Source organism: Engystomops pustulosus, chromosome 7, assembly GCF_040894005.1.
Source record: "Engystomops pustulosus chromosome 7, aEngPut4.maternal, whole genome shotgun sequence".
NCBI classification, from domain to species: Eukaryota; Metazoa; Chordata; class Amphibia; order Anura; family Leptodactylidae; genus Engystomops; species Engystomops pustulosus.
The window spans coordinates 45,129,419-45,148,155 of NC_092417.1; the positions used below are offsets into that span (position 1 = coordinate 45,129,419).

The 18,737-nt window shown below is 47.2% G+C and overlaps 1 long non-coding RNA gene across 2 annotated transcripts; it reads left to right on the forward strand.

Moving 5' to 3' along the window:
• The first annotated feature begins 36 nt into the window (after window positions 1-36).
• Window positions 37-16,804, forward strand: LOC140069711 (uncharacterized). Of its 2 annotated transcripts, none has more exons than XR_011848837.1 (3): window positions 37-118; window positions 10,717-10,957; window positions 15,738-16,804. It is a non-coding gene; the product is annotated as an uncharacterized lncRNA (long non-coding RNA). The 2 variants fall into 2 exon arrangements; XR_011848836.1 differs by lacking the exon at window positions 37-118 and adding an exon at window positions 311-820.
• The last annotated feature ends 1,933 nt before the right edge of the window (window positions 16,805-18,737 follow it).

Here is an 18,737-nt window from a genome sequence, read left to right on the forward strand (position 1 = left end):
GCTTTTCAAAAAGTGCGTCACGGCTGCAGTGGGCGGGGTGAGCGCGGAAGCCGTGTGATGTCACTGGTCACTTGCTACTAGAAGTTATGTGACCGCAGTTATATACACTGTGGCATCGGTAATGTTATACGTGGTGTAAAACATAGAGGAGCATTGGGGACAGAATAGGGAAAGAGGCAGGCATGGAGGTGCAGGCAGGAGAAGGGGAGGTATGGGGGTACAGGCAGGAGAAGGGGAGATATTGGGGTGCAGGCTGGAGAAGGGGAGATATGGGGGTGCAGGCTGGAGAAGGGGAGATATGGGGATACAGACAGGATAAGGGGGTGCAGGCAGGAGATGGTGTGCAGGCAGGAGAAGAGAAATAAGGGGGTGCAGGCAGGAGAAGGGGAAATAAGTGGGTACAGGCAGGAGAAGGAGAGGACAAGATAATGCAGAGAATCTCCATGGGTAATCATTCAACACTGAAGCTGGAATTGCTCCCCAGTTCATCAGTGAACAGGGTGAGGATCTGTCACGTCATACGTCACGACGTTTAAGAGCATTTGATCTGAAAGCCCACTCTGCAGTTCCCACACCTCTCAGCAGAAAGAATCAAAAGGATAGACTCACATTTGCTGAGGTGCATGTTGTATGGACAGAGATGTGATACACAGTGCATATTATTGATGAAAATGTATTTGGATCTGATGGGAAACATTGGAGCACATTTACTTACCCGGTCCTGTCGCGATCCCCGTTGTGCATTCCCCAACGATCATGGACTCCAGCGCAATTCACTAAGATTGTGCGCCCGAAGTTCACCTTCTTCTTCCTGGTGCATGTAAGTGCATTGTCTTGCAACACAATTTAAATGTTAAATCCCCCACTCAGTTTGCCGGCAAGCAGGAGGGAGGTTTGATCGACTGTGCGGGCAGGAGGGAGGGCAGCTTGGCGGGCGCATGGTCTGGGTGGGCAGGTCGGCCGTGGATGGGATGGGTGAGTCGGGAAGATAGGCGGCAACATATGAAATTGTCAGCCGCGGAAATGATGGGCCTCTCTCCCAGGGTGTACGTTTAGGGGGATCTGTATACCCCAAATAGTATTTCTTTTTTGTTACTGAAGCCACTAGGAAGAAATCTGTTTCATGTCCACACAGCTGCTGTAGTGATTTCTGCTCCTTTCCCAGGGTGTACATTTAGGGGGATCTGTATACCCCAAATAGTATTTCTTTATTGTTACTGAAGCCACTAGGAAGAAATCTGTGTCATATCCGCACAGCTGCTGTACTGATTTCTGCTTCTCTCCCAGGGTGTCCATTGTGGGGTATCTGTATAACGCAAATTTCCATACTTTTTGTGTTGCTAAAGTTGAGAGCAAGAAATATGTGCCAGATCCACGTAGTTTATAGAGTGATTTTCGTTCCAATTACAGGGTGTCCATTGTGGGGTATCTGTATAACGCAAATTCCCATACTTTTGTGTTGCTTAAGTTAAGAGCAAGAAATACGTGTCAAATCCACATGTAGTTTTAACCACTATGTCAGACAGAAAGGTGACAGGTGGAGCAGGCAGAGGTCGCAGCACAGTAAGAGGACGTCGCAGCAAGTGGCGCCATGAGGCCAGAACTGCCGTTGTCATCTATCGGCAGTGTGTTGATCAACAACCCGAAGGTTGTTGATTGGTATAACATCTGACAACCCCAAGCCTAGAGTCCGTTGTCCTCAACCAGCCTGTCCTGTTCATTTCCCTCAGCCAGAGAACTACTAGGTGGTCTGGGCTCAGCACCACTATACAGTGAGGACAAAGTGTTTGAGGACAGTCAGCAGCTGCTTGGCAGTTAAGAGGTGGGGCAGACTTCCGCTGCTTACTGCAGTAGGCAGGCTGTGCATACTGACACGGTTGAGGAGAATAGCAGTGACAAATTGGTCGCACTTGGGAGCAGGGTGTAGCAAAGGATTCATTATCGTCGGGCGAGGAGAGTGTCAGCTTGCGTGTCAGGCAGCGGAGCAGGCAGCAAGTCGCTACTGTGGACGTGAGTCAGAAGGGTGGCAGCAGTGCGAGGACGGGAGCCAAACGGTCGTGGGGTACAAGCCACGCTTCGGTGGTCCAAGTAAGCAGTGGTACAGGGGATCAGCAAGGCAGCAGTGTTAGTAGTCACTCAGTGCAGAGTGTTGGCAGTAAAATCACCACCTCGGCGGTGTGGCATTTTTTTGTTAAGACACCAGAGGAGTTGAGCGTGTGTATATGTAGAATCTGAGTGCAGAAAGTGAAGCGTGGCCAGGGAGCTACCGTTGACACCATGGCCCTGCTTCAACACATGCAGCGTCATCATCCAAAGGCCTCGGAGAAACGCGGAACAGATGTGGAGGTCCATCCTGCCGCTGCAGCAACAGCAGCAGCACCTAGTGGCACACATGCCATTTCAGCCAGTCAAGGTACCAGCACCTCTGCCGAAGGGAGCTGTTTGTCTTTGACATCATCTCCCGATCCAGATGCTCCTACTCCTCGCTACGCATGGCATCAGCAGTCGTTGAGAGAGGCTATTACAAAGACACAACTTTAGGCAATCCTAAGGTGCAGAAGCTGACCGGGCTCTTGACCGAGTTGTTGGTACTGCAGTCCCTCCCTTTCCAAATCATGGACTCTGCACCCTTCAGAGAACTTATGGCTTGTGCCGAACCAAGGTGGAGAGTTCCAAGCCGCAATTTTTTTCCCAAAAGGCAGAGCCAGCCCTTCCCAAATATGTAGAACAGAAGGTGGGCCAGACTTGAGCTTATCGGTTTCTTCCAAGGTGCACGGAAGCGTGGACGTGTGTAGCTGTAACTATGGTAAGGGCCAGTACATGTCCTTTACGGCCCACTGGGTGAATGTGCTTCCCGCGCAGCCACACAAACAACTTGAATAAGAGACGCCGCTTTCTCCTCCACGTTGTCAAACTGCTGCTCTTGCGCCAGTGTCCGCCTCCTCCTTCTTCACCACCACCTCAGCCTCCACAGGTCTAAGTGCTGCTCCATCATACCACATGTGCAGCGGTGTCACGCAGTTCTACACCTGGTTTGCCTGGGCGAATGAAGTCACACAGGGGAGGAACTGCTCCGCGTCATGCAACAAGAAGTCAATGTGTGGCTTTCTCCGCGACAACTAAAAATCAGAACCATGGTGACAGACAATGGGAGAAACATGGTGTGCACGCTGTACCGAGGAGAGATGGCCCATGCACCCTTAATGGTGCACGTGTTCAATCTGGCTGTCAACAGATTCCTCAAGTCTTCCACCCATCTGCAAGACATTCTAAAAATGGCCAGGAAACTGTGCATGCACTTCAGCCATTCTTACATAGCCAAGCACACCCTCCTCGAGTTGCAGCGTCAGAACGGCCTGCCCCAACATAGTCTGATAAGCGATGTTTCCACCCGTTGGAATTCCAGCCTTCATATGTTAGACTGCCTTTATGAACAGAGAAAAGCCATTAATGATTTTTTGATGGTGCAAGCGGACCAGAGTACTCCCCTGTGTAACTTTGATGTCAGCCACTGGCAGCTCATGCCGTTTGCTCAGGCCCTTTGAAGAGGCCATGTTATTTGTCAGTCGAATAACGTCATTCCACTGCTTCATGTCCTGGAACTCATGCTGCAAAATCTGTCTGGTCAGGGCACTGGTGAAATGGAGACTACATCTCATGGCCACATGAGTCCGATGGGGGCTGAACTGGAGAAGGAGGAGCTGTTATCCTCTGGCTCCCAAGATCTCTCCTCAGGACCAAATCCTTTCCAGTCTACCAGAAACAACCGCCTACCTCTCACTCTCTTAGTATCCAGGATCTCCCTCACCTCGAAGACATCAGTAGAGTCCGCTTGTGGTGCCGGAGGGAGAGGAACTTGTCGGGTGAAGCGGTTTAAGATGACTGGCTTGAGGAGGGAAACGTGGAAGGAGTTGGGTATGCGCATGCTAGGAGGCAGCCGCAATTTGTAGGCCACCGGGTTGATGCGACTGAGGATTTCAAATGGACCCAAGAACCGGGGTCCCAATTTGTAGCCAGGGATCTTCAGTCGGACGTACCTTGAGGATAACCAGCCCCTGTCACCAGGAGCTAAGACAGGAAAAGGCTGACGTTTCTTGTCCGCTTGATGCTTGGTCTTGGCAGAGGTTTTTAGCAATGAGGTACGGACTTGTTCCGAGATGGCTTTTAGATCCTGTACCAAGTCCTCCACAGCAGGAACATCTGCAGACACAGGTAACGGAAGAGGAGGCCGTGGGTGCAGTCCGTAATTAATAAAGAAGGGAGCAGAAGTGGAGTCCAGGGAATTGTAGGAAAACTCCGCCCATGGTAAAAGAGAAGCCCAGTCATCCTGACGAGTGGACACAAAGTGGCGGAGATAGCACCCCAAAGTCTGATTCACCCTCTCCACTTGGCAGTTGGACTGAGGATGATAGGCAGAGGAAAAGTCCAATTTCACTTGTAGCTGGTTGCACAGAGATCTCCAGAACCTGGACACGAACTGAACACCTCGATCAGAAACGATGTGCCGGGAAAGGCCATGAAGCCGGAAGACATGCTGGAAGAAGAGACTGGTAAGACGTGGGGCTGAAGGCAAACCTGGTAGAGGGACAAAATGGGACATCTTAGAGAAGCGGTCTGTTACCACCCAGATACCGGTATTGCCAGATCAGTAATGAACTCCATAGCCACATGAGACCACGGGCAGGTAGGCACGGGTAACGGCAACAGAAGGCCAGCTGTTTTTTGTCGTGAGGGCTTATTGCGAGCACAAGAGGCACAAGACCGCACAAAATCCCGAACGTCCTTGACCAAATCAGGCCACCAATAGAAACGGGAAATCAGGGCCACAGAGCGCTGCACCCCTGGGTGCCCAGCCACTGGAGAAGAATGTCCCCAGGTCAGGATCCTCTTTCGAAGTCCAGGTCGTACATAAGTCTTGCCGGGAGGTAATTGCCGAAGGTCCACCGGCGCTGCCAGCACAAGCCTCTCTGGAGGAATGATGTGTCTCGGAGCATAGTCCTCCCCAATAACATCGGAAGCACGTGACAGGGTGTCAGCCTTGATGTTTTTCTCGGCTGGCCGAAAATGGATCTGGAAGTCAAAACGGTAAAAGAAGAGGGACCACCGGGCTTGACGTGGGTTCAACCGTTGAGCTGTTTGTAGGTACTGGAGGTTCTTGTGGTCCGTGAAAATACTGACTAGAAATCGAGCTCCCTCCAGCAGATGACGCCATTCCTCCAAGGCAAGCTTGATAGCAAGAAGCTCACGATCCAAAAGTTTTGGAGAAGAAGCCGCAGGAGTAAGAACCGCTCCATGGCTGTCGGAAATAATGTAGCCAAGGAATGGAAGGCTCCTTTGATGAAAGTGGCATTTTTCCAGTTTGGCATAGAGATGGTTAGTCCTGAGGCGACTGAGCACTTGCCGTACGTGGGACTGATGGGACTCGAGATCAGCAGAAAACACGAGGATGTCATCCAGGTAAACCACAACACAGCTGTACAATAAGTCCCTGAAGATATCATTAACAAATTCCTGGAAAACGGCTGGCGCATTACAAAGGGCATAACTAAATATTCAGAATGCCCATCACGGGTGTTAAAGGCGGTCTTCCACTCGTCACCCTTCCTGATGTGAATAAGATTGTATGCACCATGAAGATCCAACTTGGTAAAGACTCTCGCGCCCCGTAGACGATCAAACAACTCCGTGATCAGCGGCAAGGGGTAGCGATTCTTAACGGTGATTTTGTTAAGACCGCGATAGTCTATACAGGGACGAAAAAAAAAAGCTGCGCCAGCTGGAGAGGAGGATGAAACCTCTTTGCATATTTTCCTTAATATATTCAAACATGGCGGCTGTTTCGGGTACCGAGAGCGGGTACATCCGACCGCGTGGAGGAGAAGAGCCGGGCAGCAAGTCGATGGGGCAATCGTAGGGACGATGTGGAGGAAGAGTCTCAGCCTGTTTTTTGGAGAACACATCTGCGAAGTCCAAGTATGGAGAGGAGAGCCCCTCCAGGGGCTTGGGAGACAAGGTGGAAGTCCAGACAGGGAGCGGACAAGGGATCTCCATACAATGAGAATAACAAGCCGGGCCCCAACGCAGAATCTCCCCAGAGGACCAGTCCAGCACAGGGGCATGTTGCTGCAACCAGAGGAGACCCAACAGGAGGGTGGAAGTGCTCTACATAAAGTCTTTCTTTATGTAAGGCTCCAACTTGCAGAAGCAGGGGTTCTGTGCGAAACCGGATGGGCACGGAAATAATCTGGCCACTGACTGAGGCAATGGACAATGGTTTCTCAAGACGAACCACTGGGAAGTGATGCCGGGAGACCAGGGCTGCGTCCATAAAGTTCGCTGTAGAGCCTGAATCCAGGAAAGCAGAAACTTGCACCTGGGTGCCGGTGTCTATGCTGAGGAGCACAGGAATAATCAGACGTGGAGAAGCTTGGCACACACCTAGGGACGCTTCTCCCAAGAGCCCTAGGTGCTGGTGTTTCCCGGACGTTGGGGACGAACAGGACAAGTCCCGATGAAGTGCCCTGGATTGGCACAATACAGACAAAGGTTCTCCTGTCGTCTTCTGGAACGCTCTTGTAGAGCGTGGGTTCCTCAGCAGACAATACAGGCGGTGGCTGGAGCGGCCTTTGGAAGGCAGGTGCTAGGCGAGGAAAACGTCTTACCTGAGCTTGAGGATGCTCAGAGCGAAGTTCCTTGGCACATTCCTTAAACCGGACATCAATCCGAGTGGCCAGTGTGATGAGACCACCCAGAGTTGACGGTAGATCCAGAGCCGCCAGCGCATCTTTGACCTGCGGCGATAGTCCTTTCTTAAAGGTGGCGATGAGAGCTGCATTGTTCCAGGCAAGTTCAGAGGCCAGGGTGCGGAACTGAACTGCTTACTGTCCCACAGATGAGTTGCCTTGGCGCAGGTTCAACAACGCAGTCTCGGCAGAAGAAGCCGAGCAAAGCGGGTTGGACTTGCTGCGGAAGGATACCACTAGGTCATTCCCAGGTGTGACTAGCCCGCGGTGGCAGCCAAGGTCGAGGTACCTTAGCGGATGACAATCTCGTAGTCAGGTCCAGGGTCAGGGCAGGCGGCAGAGATGCAACGTCAAGTCCAAGTCCGGGGTCAGCAACAGGAGGTCCAGGCAGGTAGGAACGGGAACACAGGCACACGGAACACAGCAACACGGAGGAACTCGGGTAACACGGCAACACAGGACTCAGGAGCGGGAACACACAGGAACGCAGGAATACTCGCTTGGAAGCTTTCCCTAAGGCTATGAGGCACAAAGATCCGGCAGGGGACACAGAAAGAGGCAGGATTCTTAAAGGTGAGGTGTTCTGCCAGTGCACCAATTAGCTGTGCGCTGGCCCTTTAAATTTTCGTCAGGAGCCGCGCGCGCGCCCCCACCTCCTGGGGCAGAGGTGGGAGAGGTGAGTGAGGAGACCGGGCTGCAGCGGGGGCACACGGGGGAGCACGGATGCGCCCGCGATCCGAGACGGGAATGGCGGGATCACCCGTGACATTGGCTCTTCCCCCTCTTGGACTCTCGCTACCGAGACTTTTTTTTCCAGCTGCCGAGAGTGAGGAACAACTGGCATACTATATACTATTGAGAAATACTGAAAAGACACTGCCTTTGTGCGCCATTGTCCATCCTCTGTCAGGTCTGACTGAGGGATTCCTGGCAGTGATCGCTCACATACTACTGCCACGGCTGCTGTGGGGACACAGGGGGGTGGGGTGTAGGAGCAGTAGCAGCTTAAGTCTGGAGTCCTTAATGAGCAACTTCCTTCAACCGCCTAGTGAGGAGGGTAGCCACCACCAGCAGCAGCAGGACATGGACAGGAGACAGAGTGCCACCTGTGGGCTCCTGCTGCTGCCGCCACCTCCACACTCTATCATTATGCCACTCCGTGGCCTACCAGGTTGCTGCCACCTCCACACTCTATCATGGTGCCACTCTGTGGCTTTCCATGTTGCTGCCATCTGTCGGCTCCGGCTGCTGCCTCTGCTGCCGCCACCTCCACGCTCTATCATTGTGCCACTCTGTGGCTTACCAGTTTGCCGCCACCTCCACACTCTATCATTGTGCCACTCTGTGGCTTTCCATGTTGCTGCTACCTGTGGGCTCTTGCTGCTGCTTCTGGTGCCACCACCTCCACACTTTATCATTTTGCCACTCTGTGGGATCCTGCTGCTGCTGCTGACGCCAACTCCACACTCTATCATTGTGCCACACTGTGGGCTCCTGCTGCTGTTGACGCCACCTCCACACTCTATCATTGTGCCACTCTGTGGCTTTCCATGTTGCTGCCACCTCCACACTGTCATTGTGCCACTCTGCGACCTACTCATGCTGCAGCCAACTGACCGCTGTCTGCCTGGAACACCCTGTGATTTTCATAATGCTGTTTTCACCCTCAACCGTCAGAAGGAAAGAAAAGCCTCAGAATAGATATCCAAGAGCAGGAGTGGATACAGAACACACAGGACATGCAAATATCCCATTCGCTGGTCATCTCTGTTTTGGATCCACTCCTGTTTGTTTTTGGCTTTAGCAAAACTGATGATGGATTGTTGACCGCTTGAAAGCGGACACTGGTGGACGAAATGAAGGGAAAAATGATCAGTGACGTCAATGCAAAATTACTGCCGACACCCTCTGCACTCTTTTGGGGGGTTTCTACATGTATCCGCGTTTAACAGAACAGGTTCTGTCGTAATCTATGGAATCATCTGATGTCAGTGAAAAAAGAGTGCACTCTGATGTTATAGTGGGATCTTGGCCCTGAGCTCGGTCCTTTCGAGCTGCCACAGATGTTACCTTGTCAGGCTGTGTTCCCGCTTCGCTTATTTGGTGAAGTGGGCCTCTGTAAGTGTACATGGAAGTGAAGAGTGAAGCGATTCGAAGAGCCGCGGCTGTGTGTGTGTCATACTAAAACACAGCATTGTTTGAAGACCAAACCACGCTCCCTATGCATATTTAAGCATGGCACCACGTTCTACAACACCCAACAGGCTCTATGCAGCCAGCAAATACCTGTTTTTTAGCATGATTCATCATGATTCGATTCGGGTCGAATCAAATTTTTCAAAAAATTTGGGGAATCGTGTCAAACCGAATTTTGACAAATTCGCCCATCTCTAGTGGTAATCTTCTTCTTATTTGCTATCCATGGCCTCCTTCTTTCTACTTTTAAAACAACGCTAATGAACCAGAGGGGCTCCAGGCTTCTACAAAGATCTTGGGGGGGTGGGGCACTGTACTGTACTGTACTTTCCAGCCTCACACTGCAGGAACCCGACCTCACAGCTTCGTGGTCATTAACTCTGTTTAGGACTGTGGGCATTACTACCTGAGGTCACCTTCAAGGTCTTCAAGACCTAATGGAAATTTTGTAACATGATTTAATATGTGCTATTTATAATTCCAGTGTCCTCTTATGTGGCAGAAAGTTCTTTGGGTTCCCCTAAAAGTAAGGAGACATGATCCACTGTCCCTAGAGCCATGTCCCTGCTACACCCCCCCCTCTATTAATAATAATAATAATCTTTATTTATACATCAAATTCTGCAGAGCTTTACAAATAAACAGAAAACAACCACTGTACTCTCACTTCACCTGAGTGAAGTTGGCCCCCCCCACCTTGTTCAAATCAAACAAAATTGGTGTCAAACATTTGTGCTACGTTTGTGCTGGTTTGTGCAGCAAAAAATTTTGTTTGTGCCGCTATCGTTTTTAAGATTTTAATGAAAGTTTCCAGAGGTCAACCAGCCCCCCCACATTGCCCAAACCAAGCAAAGCTGGTGCCAATCAATTCTACTACGTTTGTGCTGGTTTGTGCTGCTCAAATTTTTGTTTGTGCTGCTTTTTTTTTGAATATGTGAATAAAAAATTAAAGGTCAAAAGTTCAAGCAGCCCCCCCACATTAACCGAATCGAACAAAACTGGTGTCAAATTTTAGTGCTACGTTTGTGCTGGTTTGTGCAGCAAAAATTTTCGTTTGTGCCGCTATCATTTTTAATATATTCATACTTTTTCCCAGAGGTCATCAGAGTTCATTTCTTCCAAAGTACAATGTGTTTGCTAGCTCCCCCTGGTGATCAAACCAGGGAAGTGTCACTAGGTTTGTTTTTTACCAGTTCATCCTAACCACCTTTAACCTATGTAAACACCAGAACATATCTTAAAAATGATAGCGGCACAAATACACCAGTTTTGTTTGATTTGGTTAATGTGGGGGGGGGGGGCTAGTTGAACTTTTGTACTTTAATTTTTTGTTCATTTATTCAAAACAAAAGCAGCACAAACAAAAAATTGAGCAGCACAAACCAGCACAAACGTAGCAGAATTGTGCGGCACCAGTTTGGTTGGGTTTGGGCAATGTGGGGGGGCTGGTTGACCTCTGATGACCTCTGGAAACTTTCATGAATATCTTAAAAACAATAGAGGCACAAACGAAAATTTCTGCTGCACAAACCAGCACAAACCTAGCACAAACGATTGACACCAATTTTGTTTGATTTGGACAAGGTGGGGGGGGGGGTGCAACTTCACTCAGGTCCTTACTTCTTAGACCTGTACAGTGTAAAGTACTTACCATGCAGGCAAACCATACACTTTTATAGGGCATGTGATACAGGGGAAACCAATTGGTCAAATTCTCTTCCTTCCATTGAATTCTAGTATTTTCCTGCAATTCTGCACTACATTTTTATTTTTACAGCTTCCATTTAGTTTAACGAAACCTGTATTGACTCCATTGTTGGCCAGCCCGACCAATGCCACGCACCACCAGCCCGCTGCCACAGCCAGCCACCTGCTCGCCTGATGCCACAGACAGCCACCTGCTCGTCTGATGCCACAGACAGCTGCCTGTTCACCCGTTGCTGAAGCCATTCGCCTGCCCGGGCCAGCCACCCGCTCACTACCACAGACACCTGCCTGATGACCCACTAAAGATACAAGTAAGTCCCTCTATGTATTTGCTGTGTGTGTGTATGTGCTGTGTGTGTGTATGTATGTGCTATGTGTGTATCTGCTGTGTGTGTGTATATGCAGTGTGTGTATGTGCAGTGTGTGTATGTATGTGCTGTGTGTGTTTGTATGTGCTGTGTGTGTATTTGCGGTCTGTGTATGTGCTGTGTGTGTGTGGTGTGTGTGCATGTGCAGAGTGTGTATGCACGGTGTGTGTGCTGTGTATGTATGTGCTGTGTGAGCCTATATCGTGTGTGTATGTGCTGTGTGAGTATATATGGTGTGTTTGTATGTTCTGTGTGAGTGCATATGGTGTGAGTATACGTGGTGTGTGTATGTGCTGCATATACTGTACGTATGTGTGTATATGTGTTATGTGTATGTCTATGCAGCATGTTCGTATAAATACTATATGGGGGACATTTATCATGAGTGCCAGCGTACTTTGGCCCCGCCACTGCATATTCACAGCGGCATACATCAAGAGGCGGAAACCTCCTGCGGCAGAGAGTTCCATAGTCTCACTGCTCGTACAGTAAAGAACCTTTGTCTATGGTGATGGTAGAATCGCCTCTCCTCTAGGCGTAGAGGATGCCCCCTTGTCCTGGTCACAGGCCGAGGTATAAAAAGATCTTTTGAGAGATCCTTGTACTGATATGTGTACAAATATGTATATATTTTTTTAAGAGGAGGGGTGCCCATGCAGAAGTTGGCCATGGGGCCCAGCCTCTCCTAGTTACGCCACTGGTGGAATCGTACCACATAAGGGTCCATTTCCACTGTCTGAACACGCGTGTGTGCAGCCGGCCTTAGTATTGAACACTGAAGTGAATGATATTTGGTATACCCCAAGAGTTTTAAGCAGTTCTTCCCAAATTACTCTCCACTTCACAACAAACATATGGATTATTTACTGGCATCTTAAATTACTTTAAGTTCAGGTTTTGACTCTTCATATAATAGCTCATCAAAACTTTATCCTTTTTCTTTTCCTGCTGGTACCTCTAGGTGGCAGAATAGTCTGGGGAAAATACAACTTCAAATTCCCATGTATGTGCTAAATACTGGCCTGTACAAAGTATTTATTGGGTGATTCAACTTTTAGCAACATAAAAATGGTTGTTCGTCAGCAGCAAATCAAATTTCTTGCATAAATATAAGGACCTTTATTGGAGGTATCGGATCAGGGATCTTCATCATGGATCTGCCATATGCATGGGGCTTCATCAGTTGAGATCTTTATATTAGTTTAGTGCAGAATATTTCCTACAATTTAAGTTTTTTCACGTTTTGTTTTGCATTCAATAACCCTTGAGATGAATGTGAAAGATGAATGTTAGAAATTTTCAGTAATGCATTGAAAAGTGAAGCTAAATTCTTGCATTAACATAGGTATTTAACCCATTTTTTGTTTAATCAAATCCCCTTTGGCAGCAATTATTGTCTCTTGTCTTTTTGGGTTTGATGACCTAATGTTTGGGATTTCTTGCTATTCTTCTCTGCGAAGCCTTTCAAGTGTCAGGTTTATTGGTGATGGCAACTAAAAAATCAGATCTTCTGTTTCCTTAAGGCCCCATGCACATAACCACTAGGCCAAGGTCACAATAGAGGTCTATGGGGACCCGATCACGTTGTGGTGAGCACACCGTGTTTCATCTCACCATGACCTGGCCAGGCAGCTGCACCGCAGGACATAGGACATTATACAGGATTGTAGGCGCTTGTCTTTCTATGGAGAGGGGAGGGGTGAAGAGCGCTCCCCCCCTCCCTCCTGCACCTGGCTGTGTGAAGAATAGTCCTATGCTGTTTATGAAAATTCCAGACTGTCAGCAGGACATAAAAAGCTGCAATAAGCCACATTGTGGCTTAATTTTAGATAGTTGAGGGTCCTAAGGGTGGGACTGGCATCTATCAAACATATATGCCTTTTGCGGAAAAACCACCTTAAGTCCTTTAAGAATTCTTTACCTCCACTCCCTCCAATCTGTGAATACACATGTACTTAGAAATGTGAAAACTGCACTATATGCAAGTTGTCTGTGTAGGCTGCTGAGGGCGCCAGATTCAGGATTTCTAGCGCCCGTTCTTCATGAATCTGCCCCGACAGAGTGCACCACCTTAGTGCAGACGCGACACAAAACGGCTGCGTGCGACAGAAATGTGGCCCAGACACTTCTTAAATACCTGTGCAAGCAGTTTGCACCTAAAAGAACGTGCAAAGTCTGACAGAAAACTGGTGCTGATAGTAAATATTTCTATGTAAAATTCTGCTTTCACATTGCCGTTTAAGAGTTTCTGGGGCAAAGTGATGGGTTAAATTTGAAGTTTAGATTTTAGCGCAACATAACATAATTGGGGGATTTATTAACACACTTGCGTCACAATTCTTGTGGTTTTGCCCCAAAAACACTGTCTAAAATGCCTTGCACCAAAGTTATCAAGACTTTTAGGTAGTTTCCCGACTTGTCCGATTAAGAGGGCGTGGCCTCCATCAGATGGGCGTGGCCTCAAGAGAATGGGGCAGGGCTTATTTAGGAAATCATCCGTGTTCCCAGAATTCTGGCACACAGTTTAGAGCAACTAAAAGTAAGGCTAAAGTAGGAACTGACATAATTCATTATTACAGTGATAAATCTGGCACAGGGAAAGACAAGTGTTTTCCAGCTAGAGACTGGCGGAACCTGAGACACATTGTTGAATCCCCCCAATGTGTAAAAATCAATGGGTCTAAAGACTTTCTGAATTTATTGTTTCATTATGAATGTGCGACTTCAGGCCCTTCATGTTCCTTCACGGCAAGTCTAGTAAATAATATCCATTACAGGGGCAGAAGTTCAGCAAGGATAAAGTCCAATGCACCGTGAGAGTTGAGGTCACCAATTAAAAGAGTCCTATTACAATCTCTGTGTCACTTTGGAAGCAGACTCCCCACTATAAGTCCAGATGGCTCAGGACTATCCGTCTGCTGGGTGATTCCTAATATGGTGTATTTCATGTTCTGCCCTTTTTCTAGATCTCATTAGCCATCATAAATGTCTTAATTCTATACTGCAGTTCAGTGGTGTAACTAAGAGCTGTGGACCTCCTGATCAGGCATGAAACACATAAACCTGCCTATATACAGTAGGTCCCCAACTTAACACCCGACTTACAGGCGATCCCTAGTTAAAAATGGACCTCTGGATTTTGGTAATTTACTTCACTTTAGGCTTAGACTACTATAAACAGTTATAACAGTTATCAAAAGTGTCTGTAATTAAGGTTTACTGTTAATCTTGCTTCTTATGACAACCCAACATTTTTAAAATTCAATTGTCACGGAGACCAAAAAAATTTGACTAGAGTTACAATTATATACAGTTCCGATTTACATACAAATTCAACTTAAGAACAACCCTACTGAACCTATCTTGTACGTAACTCGGGGACTGCCTGTACATATAAAACATTTTCACATTAAAGCCCAATGTCTGGACCATATGTTACAAGGACACAAGTTAGGCAACCACGCATGAAACCTGTCACATCAACTAAACTGGACACATCAATTAGGTAACAGATGCTTTATACAATGCCACACGAGAAAGATGATGGATTTTAAGTATGACAACAAAAAAGTCTATAGAATAGGTCCTTAATATCAGATCAATGCGTGTCCCAAATGCCTCCAACCCAGAATAAACCCAGAAAATAGAGATTGAAGTAGATGTGAATGGGAGTTCCCAGGGCAGGCCATAAAACCCAGTTTAAAATAACTCCTTTCTAGCATTTCCTCTTTTATGTGAAATTTCACCCATTTAGCTATAAAAATCACCTCCAAAGTAATATGGAAATCAGACGTTTTGCCTGACATAAGTTACTCCTAGAGACTGGAGTAGAGGGGGTCTTTGTTATATAGCACCTAGAAACATAAAAGATAAGAATCTCTTCTTATGGATTGCATTGCAGGATTTTTATTTTGTGATGTACAGAACTGGAGATACAGACAGTTAAAGAAATTATCTACAGCTTACATTACCAACCATGTATTTACCTGCCTGTATCTCCCCTTCTGTAGCTCACAAAACCACAAGTGGTGTGATGTGAAGCATAAGGTACTAGGTACTACAAAACCGAGGATAGGGGCAATTGAAATGATGACTCCCTAGTCCCTATGTGGAGGAGATTTCACATAAAAGGGGGAATACTAGAAAGACATCAAATACCCTGCTTCTAGTTTAGTGGGGTAAAAGTTGCTGACATTATCCCTTTAAGTCAGAATTGCGTGCATCAGAGTTAAGCCTCATATACAGGAGGCCTATCCAATCATGGACCTTATAGATGTCTAAGGTCCCCAGTCACCGTGTCACACGTCTCACTGCACTGTGATCGAGCATGGAAAAATATAGGACATGTCCGATATTCTGCTGTATTATATCGCTGGCCTTTTAACTTTCAATGGAGAGGGGAGGGTGAGGAGCACTTACCCCTCTTCTCTCCTGCAAACAGCCGTAGCCAGGGAAAACATCCATCTGTGTGCATGAGGCATTAAGGGGTCTTCCAAAGGTAAAATCCGTGGCTCCCTGAGACTGTAAGCTCTTACAAGTAGGGCCCTCACTCCTATTGTTTCCATGTTTTTACTCTGTATTGTATATGTCCCCCATGATTTGTAAAGCGTTACAGAATATGATGGCGCTATATAAATAAAGATTATTATTATTAAATGTGGCTTCATTGATTTCAGTGCGAATGTGAATTAGTGAATTAACCACAGATTTTTACTGTCTGTAGTGATGAAGTCCGCTTTGGGAGAAAAAGAAGTGACAGGCCGATTTTCCAGGCAGGTTGAAAAGACTGACATGGATAATGACCTGGTATTTGACCCAGATTTTCCAAGTCAAATATTGTTTGGTGAATGGACCCTTGATGGACTTTACCCAGTTTGATTAAGAAAAGATGTAAAAAATCTGACGCGTCAAAGAAGGACCTAATGCTACTCAAAGAATATTTTTCCCGGACAAGACAGGACTTGATGTGGCTGTGGGAAACCAGGCATAATTTGACCTAGAGCTTCCACAGGAACAGGATTTTCCAGAGAGAGAGAGAGTAGTTAGATGCATCAGAAGTGCAGGTGGCAACAAGGACCCACAACTGCAGGCAGGCTGGACATGTCATGGCTGATAGAAAATAGATGTGATTTGACCCAGAGAATTAGCAGGAGCAGGATTTCCCGGCAGGTGTCATACATGAGACATGCCTGGATAAGAAACATCAAGAACAGGGTGTAAACCAAAAAACTGGACTCCCAAGACTGAACCACTCATTTAGACCCCAGGCAAGGATCATCCAACTAACCCCTTTCATAATTCAGACATCTGCATCTACCCCAGACCTAAAGTAAAAATGTTTTTGTTTAAAGTTTTTATTTATTTGTTTCTTTTATGAAACATAGATAACAAGAAAGTCGAAAAAGCAGACAAACAAATGTTGCATTTAAATGATAGGGCATAATAAACAGCAATAGTATCACTTAAAGCCACAGTTAATTGGCAAACGTGACAATGTGTAAAAATTACATAGTCATAGTATAGTATAGTTTTTTCAGGTGTTATCCTATGGAAAAGCATCTTGGCATTAGTGTGCTCATGCAGAGAATAGCAACAGGTCAGGAACACAAAATAAAACAAATGAGCGGTCATTGTCGCACAGTGGCAACCACCAAAAATCCTGGGGGTCCCGTGCTCCAGGCATCCCAAGGAAGAGATTTTTTGGTCCGTACATTCCTTACCAGGGGGCTAGTTTGGCAGAACTGTTGTCAAATTCTTGTATTCTAATTGGTAAGATCTAAATAAAATTCTTTCATGTCTCAAAATATCATTTCACCATTGTTTCTTTACTAATGTGAGTCCAATCCATGTGAAATATGACTGTCAGTTTTTCTAGAAACAGACAGGCGTTTGGGAGGGGGCAATCCAATGTTGAAAAGAGTTTTTTTCAGCTTTGGGCTAGGAATAACATAAGGTAATGAAATAAGCTGCGGAAATTAACAGTTACATTGCAAGCACCGCCATACTGCAAAATTGCAGTAAAAAACACATCAGAAACAAGCATAAGGTTTGTAACCCTTAGGGTGAAGACACACATGGCGTTTTTAGGCCGTTTTTGGGCCGTTTTTACTAAGTGCGTTTTCAGATCGTTAAAAACGCATGGGTTAAAAAACGCATCCGGTTTTTAAAAACGCATGCGTTTTTGTCCGTTTTTCCGAAATTGCGCAATGAAAAACGGACAAAACCGCATGCGTTTTTAAGAAACGGATGCGTTTTTTAATGCATGCGTTTTTAACGATCTGAAAACGCACTTAGTAAAAACGGCCCAAAAACGGCCTAAAAACGCCATGTGTGTCTTCACCCTTAGGCCGGCGGCACACATGGGGGCAGATTTACTTACCCGGTCCGTTCGCGATCCAGTGGCGTGTTCTCTGCGGTGGATTCGGGTCCGGCCAGGATTCATCAAGGTAGTTCCTCCGATGTCCACCAGGTGGCGCTGCTGCGCTGAAAAGCATCTGAACGCACTCGAGTTCACCGGGCCGGACCAAGTGAAGGTAAGCGCGTCCCAAACGACAATTTTATTGTTTTAAATGCGGCGGTTTTTCCGAATCCGCCGGGTTTTTCGCTCGGCCACGGCCTACGATTTCCGTCGCGTGCATGCCGGCGCCGATGCGCCACAATCCGATCGCGTGCGCCAAAATCCCGGGGCAATACAGGGATAATCGGCGCAAATTGGAAATATTCGGGTAACACGTCGCTTAAACGCGAATCGGGCCCTTAGTAAATGACCCCCATGGTGTTTTGAACACGTTTTTAGGCCGTTTTAAAGCAGGCTTAAAAAACGCATGCGTTTTTGAACAGTTTTAACAATTATCTTAATTAAAATGGGTCAAAAACGGATGCGTTTTCAAAAACACGCATGCATTTTTCAAAAATGCCCTTATGGTAAGACAGATTTCAGCCTGCTTTTGGATGCATGGGAGCAAGTAGCGATTAATAAAATCTCAGACAAAAAGTATATTCATTCAACTAATCCTACACACAACCCTATACATTTTTCACAGGTTCTTGCTGGTATTAAAGGGGTTTTCCCATGAATCAACGTTAAGGGCGCTGTCCCACGTTGCGTTCGCAGACGCAGACCAAACCGCGCCCACTGGGGCGGTCCGCGGTCCGATCGCATCGGTGTTTTTCTATGGAAACGCCTGCGATCGGGAACAAGCCGCGCTGGCGTTTCCATAGAAAAACACCGATGTGATCGGACCGCGGACCGCCCCAGTGGGCGCGGTTTGGTCTGCGTCTGCGTTTGCGAACGCAACGTGGGACAGCGCCCTAAGCCCTATCCATGGGATAGGGCCTAACTTGCTGATTGGTAGGGGTCTCAGTGATGGGACCCCCACAGATCACGAAAACAAGGGGTCCGATAGGGTTCCATTTACCTCAGTTGCCGCTCTAATGTGGACCAATTGGACGCTCGAATCGCCCACCTGATAAATAAATCGCACCTGTCTCTTTAAGACACAGGTGCGATTTACATGCGGAGCGATGCAGCATCTGTCTGGCTGGAGGACAGGAGCCGCGCACCGTGGAAGCATCCTGCCTTGAGGTAAGTGTTATTATTTTTCATGTACACTTATTAATTAAATCTGGCTAATTAGTTTTATACTGGGGGGGGGGGGGCTATATCTATATGTGGCCAGATTCTGATTATACAGGGGGGGGCTGTATATATTTATATGGGGCC